Source organism: Staurois parvus, unplaced genomic scaffold (assembly GCF_062004578.1).
Source record: "Staurois parvus isolate SC_StPar_1 unplaced genomic scaffold, SC_StPar_1.0 ptg000001l, whole genome shotgun sequence".
Taxonomy (NCBI): domain Eukaryota; kingdom Metazoa; phylum Chordata; class Amphibia; order Anura; family Ranidae; genus Staurois; species Staurois parvus.
Window position 1 is genome coordinate 8,895,213 of NW_028317797.1, and position 10,749 is coordinate 8,905,961.

The window sequence follows — 10,749 nt, forward strand, 5'->3', positions numbered from 1 at the left end:
AGCAGGTGATTAAGTGAATTGCTACCTACCCAAAATGGAAGTATTACTTATTAAGTGAAGTAAGCTTTTATAACAGGATTCAAATCAAATTTATAAAAACATTCTTTAGTTTACTTGCAATTTTTCAAATGTCATGAATTAATATTTTAATATAGGCATGAAGTTAGTAATCTTTTTCTATTTACAATGTGGCTGGGTTTGAGCAGTGCTGTGTTCACTTTAAGCATCTGAAAGATGCCAAAGAGTGGAACCTTGTGCCAGCCCGGTGCTACTCCCTTGCACCATTAATTGCCATCCTATTGCAAAAACACTTACACAAGGGCGAAACCGCTTAGCACATTACCACCATCAGCATTTATTGGATAAGAATTCAATTGCACACACATAATAAACACACGTAAAAACAGGTGTATCAAACTAGAAGCTCCAGCTGTAGGCAACATCATCTATTCCTAAACCAAACGGTTGAAAATCTGACACATTTTGAGGTAAACCTTCTTCAGAGCTATCCTAACCATATACAATGGTAACACTTAAAGCGGAACTTTACTCAACTGATAAAAAATAATGTTCTTTAATAGGTTACATACAGTGCTCATTAATAATTATGCTACCAATTAGTGTGTGCTGTAAATTGATTCCAGCATTATTCCTGTTTTTTTCTTGTTGGAGGCTGCCATCTTGTTGAAGTCCAAACACCTGAGCAGCAGTTAAAACAGAACTATCCTTTTCAGCCAAGAAAGCTGCCATCTGTTTGATCTGCAAATGTCATGGTGCTGCACATTTGATCAGTTATAACACCAGTCATTTGATGGTTCGACAGTTTGGTTGAGGACACAAGCAAATGTGACAGTTAGCATTCTTGGTATCCCAAGAATGTAACTGTTTTTTGAAACTGTTAAATCGATAGGTTTAGTTCCGCTTTAATCTTTAAACTGTGAACTGATCGGCCTCTACAAATTCGGCACAGTGCCTAAAAATTGATTCTTAAACAGTATCGGTACCTATTTTTAAAGTATTACATGGCTATACATGCAAAAGAGGTCAGACTGAAGTGATCTAGGAAGACAATTATCTGACTAAAGTTCCACTTTAATTAATACAACCTCAGAGGCCTCCTTAATGAACCTAAGGGCTAACGTAATCATCTATGGCTAGATGATGTCACCTACGGCAGGAGTTTTTAGTTTGGTATGCCTATTTTTACCTATGTTTTTGAGCATGCAAATTAATTCATATCCAAGAAATGCTGAAGGTGGTAGTGCACTAGGTGGTTTCATTCTACTGTGTGTATTTTTGCAGTTAGTTTGAAGATTACCAGACCTGAGGACTGGATCGTGCTACCAGCATTAGTTGCAAGGTCCTAGGCTTAGCATCTTCATCCGAGCTGGAGTTTCGGATTTCTTAAATCAAATGGCCATCCTATGTCCAAAGAAGGCTACACCAAAGATGACACTGGCAGCTGTGGGGTAACAATTAAGAGCAAGAAAAGAGGTAAGTTTACCATAACATAGTATTTTGTGCTTATTTGGACATTATGGCAAGTGCATCCACTGCACTTTCACACTCTGCTACACTTTGGCTTCGATAATAAGTACCTAAAAATTGAAGGGAAATTGACAGGTGCCAATCAAAAAAAAAAAATAGAGCTAGCAGTGGGGGCATCTATCCAGATGGGCAGGATGTGAGATACTGTCAACTGTTCTGTGTTCACTAGCAGCCCTAAAGTAGGCAGAAAATAGAAATGTGAGTCTGACATTAGCTTTCTACTATGCAGCTGCAATTTTTTTAATTGCATTCAATTACATCGCGCTGGCACTTTACAGAGAACATACTTATACTACAGAAGATAGGAGACTGCAAATACACAGATATCACATTTGATATCAGTAGGACTATAATAGCTGGTTAGGGCCATTTAAGACTAGTTTGCTCCAAATGTCTCCATTTATTGCGAGGAAAAAAGCAATTCTCAATCCTCCGTGTTAAATCAGGGTATGCAAAGCTCATGAATAAATAACGCTTTAAGGGTGTAGAAGGATATTTAAATTAATACATATCACACAGAATATTCATTTTAAAACATATAAATGAAAGCATTTGTGCCAGGAATGACAACAACATATTCATGGTCCAACACTTCCCTGTGATGCAAACCAACTAGCACAAAGCAAATGCTTTGTACAGTATAACAAACTGTGAACATAAAATGGCTTTCTGGCTAATAACCATACCATGATGCTTTCATAACAATGAGATGTAAAGAGATGAGCATTCCTCAGCACTGCACCACTCAAGACCAACTGACTTTGTTTTTTCTGCTATTCCTGTGGCTACACCACTGATTTGTATTAGGGTTTTGACATAATGGAATCAGAAAGAACTTATATTATTGCTCTCTATAACTAGGCCTTATAGGCACAAACTTGTTGGAATGAAACAACATCCTACAATATCTCCCAGCTGTCCCTCATTTGGAAGGATGTGTCCCTTTTTGATACCAAATCCCTCTGTCCCTCAAGCCCTTCAGTAAGTTAGAGGGTATGCCCTACTACTAGGATCTGAACAGAACACCGAGTGTGGGTCCTAGGTGGGAGATTGTGCCACTATTTGGGTTGTGGTGACTTTAAATGAGAGTTCAAGGGACATTTAAGTACCTATAAGTTTTCAACCATGCAGGGTGAGGGGTTCCGTTGCAGTCTACTTGGAGAGGACAGAACTGATTTCCAGGATTTTTAGGATGGGTAAGTCTTCATTTGGGACCTGGAATTTGGAGATTCTGAGAGATTTTATGTGGGAAAGAACCTCCAATCTCTGCTACAGCTGGGTTAACCCCTTCATGACAAAAATCTCCATACACAGAGTTCATAAAATGCACATGAAACATCCAACAGGTGTCTGTGAGTGGATAGCTTCACAGCTATCTGCAAGTGTGGACTTTCCAGCAACTGACGCGCGGTTTGCTGAATCCCTATGGCATTTGCAACACCCTGAAACAGAGCTATGACCTTGACCAAAGTTATGGACAGTTTGCTTTATTTTTGTTGTGCTATTTCTGTTTCACCTGTTTTGAAAGTAAAAGATGGGAAGAACAGTGGCTAAGTGGTTAGCACTTCCGACTAGCAGCACTTGGGTCATTGGTTTGAATTCAAACCACAACACTACCTGCATGAAGTTTGCATGTTCTCCCTGTGCCTGCGTGGGTTTCCTCAGGTTTCCTGACACACTTCAAGGACATGCTGGTAGAATAATGGCCTCCTATCTAAAATGACCCTAGTATGTGTATGTATTAATGTGAGTCAGAGACCTTGTAAGCTCCTTGAGGGCAGGGACTGATGTGAATGTATAATATATACGTAAAGTGCTACATAAAATTGATGGCACTATACAAGTACCTGTAATAATAGTAATAATAATTATAATATTCCGGGAGAACGTTCATAAATCGGATTAGTTTGTAAGTCCGACAAAGTGAGTCTTAGACACCTTTGACACAAATATACAATGTAAAGCATAAAAAAACAAACACAAAAATACTGTAAATAAACTATTTTTACTTTTACAGTTTCCTTAACCGCCTCTCGCACACCATATAGTGAGCGGGAGGCGGTTACGGTTCTCCAAGGCGGTTCTCTCATTCTGGGAGGACGTCGTATGACGTCCTCGCATTCTAACCACGCATGCGCGGCTCCAGGAGCGCGCAGCGCAGCAATCGGCGGTGCACTGTGTCCCTCGGACACAGCAGATCACCGGTCAACGGAAAGAGCCGAAGATGTCTGTTCGGTCATGTGATCAGCTGTGTCCAATCACAGCTGATCACATGAAAACAGGGAAATGCCAGTTATCGGCATTTCTCTCCTCAAGAGCTGTCACGCTGACAGCTCGAGAGGAGAGGAGAACCGGTGATCGGCATTCCTCGGAGGGGACATCTACACAGATCATCAGAGCACTGATGATCAGTGTGCCCTGATGATCTGTGTAGCCCCAGCAGTGCCACCTCTCAGTGTCCAGCAGTGCCAGCTGTCAGTGCTCATCCATGCCACCTGCCAGTGTCCATCAGTGCCACATTTCAGTGCCCATCAGTGCCACATCAATGCCACATATCAGTGCCCATCTGAGCTGCCTTTCAGTGTCACCCATCAGTGCCAGTCAGTGCCACCTATCAATGCCAGCTAGTGCCAACTATCAGTGCTGCCAATCAGTGCCGCCTATCAGTGCCAGTCAGTGCCGCCTGTCAGTGCTGCCTATCAGTGTGCATCAGTGCCACCTATCAGTGCCGCCTAACAGTACCAGTCAGTGCCACCTATCAGTGCCATATATGAGTGCTGCCTTTCAGTGCCCATCAGTGATGCCTGTCAATGCCCATCGGTGCCACCTTCCAGTGCCTCCTCATCAGTGCCCATCAGTGCCACCTATCAGTGTCCATCAGTGCAGCCTATCAGTGCCCATCACTACAGCCTCATTAGCGCACATCAGTGAAGGAGAAAAATCACTTATTTACAAAATTTTATAACAAAAACTAAGAAAAAACTTTGTTTTTTTAATTTTCAGTTGTTCTTGGTTTGTTTAAGAAAAAATAAAAAACCCAGAGGTGATTAAATACCACCAAAATAAAGCTCTGTCAGAAAAAAATTATAAAAATTTCATATGGGTACAGTGTTGCATGACCGCGCAATTGTCATTCAAAGTGTGACAGCGCTGAAAGCTGGAAATTGGCCTGGGCGGGAAGGGGGTATAAGTGCCCTGTAGGCTAGTGGTTACTATGGTGGTACAGTACATTTGTAAACAAACTATTTTTACTTTAACAGTTACCTTAAAATGGTGGTACAATACAGTACTACAACTGGCATATAGTGGAAGAGAGTTACTAACTGGAGGAGAGAGGGTAGGTGGGAGATGGTGGAGCTGAAGTATGATCAGTAATAGAAGATGGAGGGCAAGATGGAATTTGGCCCACACCTGATGATGTTGGAGCAGAAGGATCATCAATAATAGGATATGTAGGGCAAGATGGAATTTCACTCACACCTGATGTTGATGACAGGTTTTTTGATGGATTCAATTCTTTCTACCCTCTGATAAAAAAAATGATCTAGTGATGTCTGAGTAGTAGCTCTTTTTTTCTTATCATAGATGACTCTGTAGCACTGGATGACATTCTGAAAGGCTGCTGTAACCTTTGTGTATCGTTCTACATTGGGGTCCTGTGCCTCAAAAACTAACAGTGCTCTTCAAGTAAAGAAAATCCCATTGCCATTTCCTGTGTTGTGAATCTCTTTGGTTATTCAGTTACCTCTTCCTCTTGGCTCTCTTAGTCTTTTCGCTGGGCCTCTAATTCCATCAGGTCCTCATTAGTAAGCTCCTCATGTTGCACAGCAAGAAGTTCAATGAAGTTGTCTTGCAGATCTAGCTCCAGCTTCGTGCTAAGGGTCACTAAGTTGTTGAAGACCTCTTTGGACTCCTTACCCATCTTCTCAAGTCCATGAACTTCATGAACAAACTGAGCAAAGGTTCATGGTGACCGCCGAAACCTCACGCCAAGCAAATGTTTTTGTTTTGATGCTTTTTATGGTTTTGTTGATATTATAGTCCTTCCAAAATTGTTGCAAGGTTGTCCCTGTTTCATCAATAGCCTTCACTGATGAAAAGTGTGATGTAAATAATTCTTGGAAGTCTCAATAACTCCTTGGTCCACAGGTTGGATGAGCGCCATATTAGTATTTGGTGGCAGATGCACTACTTTGACGTTGGGATGAAAGTCATCCATGAATTGGGGGTGACCTGGTGCATTGTCAAACAGCAAAAGAATGTTGAATGGGATATCTTTCTCCAAACAATATTTCTCTATCTCTGGCATAAAGTGGTGGAAAAATCTGTCCTGGAAAATGGCCTGTGTAACCCAGGCTTTGGAGTTACTCTTCCACACAACAGGTAGAGAGCCCTTGGCTATGTTTTTGAGGACTCTTGGGTTCTCTGAATGATAAACTAAGAGAGACTTTAGTTTCATATCACCACAAGCATTGCCACCAAACACAGTAAGTCTGTCCTTTGCTGTTTTGAAGCCTGGCATCACCTTTTCCCCTTTACTGATGTAACTTCGTTCTGGCATCCTCTTCCAGTAAAGTCCTGTCTCATTGACTGATTGAAAAAACCTGTGGGGGTAAATAAGGACCTTGTGTGGCTGGAAATTCATGGGCAGCTATGGTATCTGCACTCGCAGCCTCACCATTTACTTTTTCATTGTGAAGGTTTGCTCTAGCCTTGAATCTGTTAAACCATCCATGCTTGGCAGTAAAAGAAGCACGCTGTTCACACCATTTTTTCTTCAGGTCTTCAAACAGGCTTTTAGCTTTTTCTTGAATAAGTATTAAGCTGAATGAGACTTGACGCTGATCATGAATCCACACACTGAGAAATTTCCCCATCTCCTCTATCACTTTACCACACTTTTTGGATATTATTGTTGATGTCATAGGCACAGCAGACTTCACATATTCCATGATCTTGGCCTTGTTAGAATTGTGCCGATAGTTGAAAGATGTTATAAGAACAAACGATGTCTACCATCTTTTCGCCTCGGTCCAATTTCTCAATTATTTCCACTTTTGTTTCCATGGTTATTGCTTTGTGCTTCCTAGCAGTCCCCGCCACATCACCACTGCTTTTCCTCTTGCTTCCAGGCATTCTGGGCTTTGTACAGTACACTATCGCACTGTACAGTTAGCACACAGCAGCTCAACTGTGACAATGTCCGGAAGACACGTGAGCTACTTCCGCGATTTGTTCGCATTTACGAATGTTTGTAATGCGTGGTCCGTTCGTATCTGTGAAAGTTCGCAACTCGAATGTTTGTAAGTCGGGGACTTACTGTAATAATATTAATAATAAAAGGACTACTTGCATTTATCAATATGGCTGGTTGGTGATACCAAGCTATACATATTATAAATCATATAATTCACACAGACCATATTCTTGTTTTGCTTGTCCTAACCATGACACAAATTTTGTAGCAGTATTGCCAAGTTACAAAATTCTAATGCAGGTAATTTTCTATTCTCATAAATGTTTTGCCAAATGTATCATTTATTTTTTTTTCATTTTTAACCACTTGCCGCCCAGCCACCGCATATAAACGGTGGCAGGGCGGCGCTCGTAGGCAAAAGCACGTTTTAAAACGGCTGCCTTCAAAACAGGTAGAAGGCGCGCGCCCGCCCTACCTGTCCCGCGGGTGTCGGCAGCGGGTGTCAGCCGACGGGTGACTGCTGGTTTTTACCAGCCGTTTTCCCACGATTGCCGGTGATCGCTAACACAGAGCAGGGCTGCATTGTTTACACACAGCCCTGTTCTGTGTCAGTTCTCTGACAGCTTGTGAGAAGCTGCAGAGTTTCTCTCCCTTGATCAGCTCCCCCCTCCCTCCCCCCTGTCCAGTACACACCCCCGCCCCCTAGTAAAACACTCCTCTTACACTGCAAATTCTAAAAATGTTAACCCCTTCCTCCCCAGTGACATTAGTACAGTTTCAGTGGGTTTTTTTCACTGATCACTGTATTGGTGTCACTGGGGATGTCAGTGACCCCAAGTCAGTTCCCCCCCCAGTGACAAAATGTCCGCCGCTTTCCCGCAGTCCTGCCATAAGTCGCTGGTCGCCGCCATATGTCGCTGATTGCCGCCAAAAGTCGCTGATCGGCGCCATTATTAGTATACATAAAAATTAAAAATTCCCGCCATTTGTAAACGCTATAACTTTCACGTAAACCAATTAATTTACAGGTATTGGGATTTTGTTTAGCAAAGACATGTCGCAGAATGCATTTTGGCAGAAATTTATGACTAAATTTGATTTTTGCATTTTTTTTTTTTTTACTGGACATGTTTTATAGCAAAAAGTCCAAAATATTGTTTTTTTTTTCTCAAAATTGTCAGCCTTTTTTTTTATAGCGCAAAAAATAAAAACCGCACAGGCGATCAAATACCACCGAAAGAAAGCTCAATTTGTGGGGAAAAAAAGGATGTAAATTTCATTTATGTACCGTATTGCATGACCGCGCAATTGCCCATTAAACTAGCACAGCGCTGTATAGCAGAAAAATGGCGTAAATTGCAGTATTTATACCATAGTTTGTAGACGCTATAACTTCCACACAAAGAAATCAATATACACTTATTGGAATTTTTTTTACCAAAAACATGGAGCAGAATACATTTTGGCCTAAATTTATAACCAACTTTGAGTTTACTATATATTTTTTTATAGCTGAAAGTAAAAAATATTGTTTTTCTTCAAAATTTTTGGCCTTTTTTTGTTTATAGTGTGAAAAATAAAAAGCACACAGGTGATCAAATTACACCGAAAGAAATCTCTATTTGTGTGAAAAAAAGGACGTAAATTTCGTTTGGGTGCGGCATTGAATGACCGCGCAATTATCAGTTGAATTAGTGCAGCGCCGAGTAGCAAAAAGAGGCCTGGTCATTAAGGGGGGTAAATCCTCAGGTGCTCAAGTGGTTAATAAACTAAAGGTTTTATTGAGTAGATCTGTAAAAATGACTGTGTATGTTATATTAACAAATTTCTAACAGGCAATTCACAAATGTAATTGCACAGCTTTTTTCTTTCCAGCAGTCATTAACAGTATCTTTGTGTTTGGTAAGAAGAACAGGAACAGTCATTTGAAAGCTTCTATGTCAGTACTTCTGCTGATTATAGTGAAAAAATATTTGATTGATAACTATACTGGGAAAAACTACTAGTACATGCGTATTGTGTCAAATAGGCTGTAGGGGCTGACAAGAGGTTAGTTCCCAATCAAGGATCCTTTGTTAAATTTGACGGTAGGGTCAACACAAGCAATACAACTGACAATGATATACTGAGACAGGATGATTAGTACAGTCTTATAGTGACAGCCTTTATTAGTTGGATGGGGCATTAAAGTGTAAAATATAAATTCAAGAAAAAACATGCAACATATCACAACTTAACGGTCTTTGTATGAGCAAGCTGCATTTGTTTTCTTTTTTTCGGGTTTCTTGTCTTTTTTCACCTGTTGATCTTTCTCTCTGGGGTGACAACTCTCACTCACTTTACCGTATCTAAGGAGCAGTAGCATTGTCACCTTAGGAAAGAAACTGTGTTAGGACTACAGAACACCTTTCACTCTCCTACACTCCAGAGCATAGACATTCTGTAGTTCTATTGCTGGCCTCACATCTGTAGAATTGTGTTCAAACATTTGGATGAGAAAGTATAAAAAATTACTCATCCAATCATTGAATGGTGCCCTCATTGACTTAACTGATTTTTAACTTTTCATGTGTGTATTATGTCAGTGTCTCGATTTTTCATTCTACTTCCAGGTTAAATTTGATAGGTGCATGTGCTGTGAAAGAATGTCAGCTGCACTCTGCTTGGCTCCTTCTATTATTAAACAATACATTGACTGCAGACACCAATCTCTCTTCCCAAGAACCAACCTTCCTCGATGCGTTTCACCATTCAGGGCTTGCTCACAAGGATAGGTGAAGTGCCTTGCAGTCAACTTATTGACTATTAAATAATACAGCAATATGCACTTAATCTAGCAATATAAGATGTTTTCACTGATATACTAAGGCAGCCTATACATTAATTATTTGAGCTATTGTATTCTGATGGCGAGGAGACTTCTCCACCCTCACAATACATTGACAGCTAGAATACACTGCCAGCTATAGCCAGCAGCACTGATTGGTAAGAAAAACCAGACAGGGTGGTTGCACAGAAGTCGATGGGTAGATCAACATCTGTACAACCAACCTACCCATACATGGTTTAAAATTTGTCTGGTCTCTGCTGAACTGACCGAATTTTGATTCATGCATGGCCAGCTTTAGACTAAAAGGGAGAAATAAAAAAAAGTTAATTGTTTCAGGGTTTACATAAACCTTTGGATGGAACGTTGAAACATAATGAAGAAAAATGTAAGCAGCAATCTCCGTCTCCATATCCTTCTAGAAACTAATAAATCGCAGCCTTTATGCACATTTTTGGAGCTGTATGTAATTTAAAGGGGTAATTAATTCTTAAGCCAACGCATAACTTAAAAGGCATATTTCCTGCACCATCTCTCTTTAGAATAATTGTTGCCCATCTATTTGCAAATTGGCAATATATTCCACAGTGGGATGAGTGTGTACAATGTACGTTCCATTAATTGGCAGAGACAAGTTACAGGGCGCAGACTTATTGCTTGTGACACTAACTAGCCACAATTTTCTCTTTTGGAAATCCGCAGGCTTTATTTTCCTCCCTAAGTAACAGGTACCAGAGTATGTGACAGGAAGAAGACACAAAGAGTTCAAAGAAAACCGCAGTCCCTTAACTCTTTCACTAGAGAATGACTGACTGATCTAGGATGCAAAGTTATGTACATTTAAATAAGCCAGATACATGCACTACAACAAAGTAATCAAGGAAACAATATAAAATTTCAAAACTTCATTATGTCAAGATTCTTTAGAGATTCATACGATTAACTTCTGCTTCATTTAACCCTGAACTGTATAATTATAATTAAAAGTATAACACTTGGCTGTGGAATACTCATACTATTTAATGGTTTAATGACTTAAACAAGCAATATTCTATTATCCATATGCATTTAGTGATCATGGATTTTTAACACCCCTTCATTTAATCCAGTATGAACAACATAACATAAATTTGGTTAGTTCCTGGGTGGAGTTACTGGTAGGCAAAACAAAGATTTA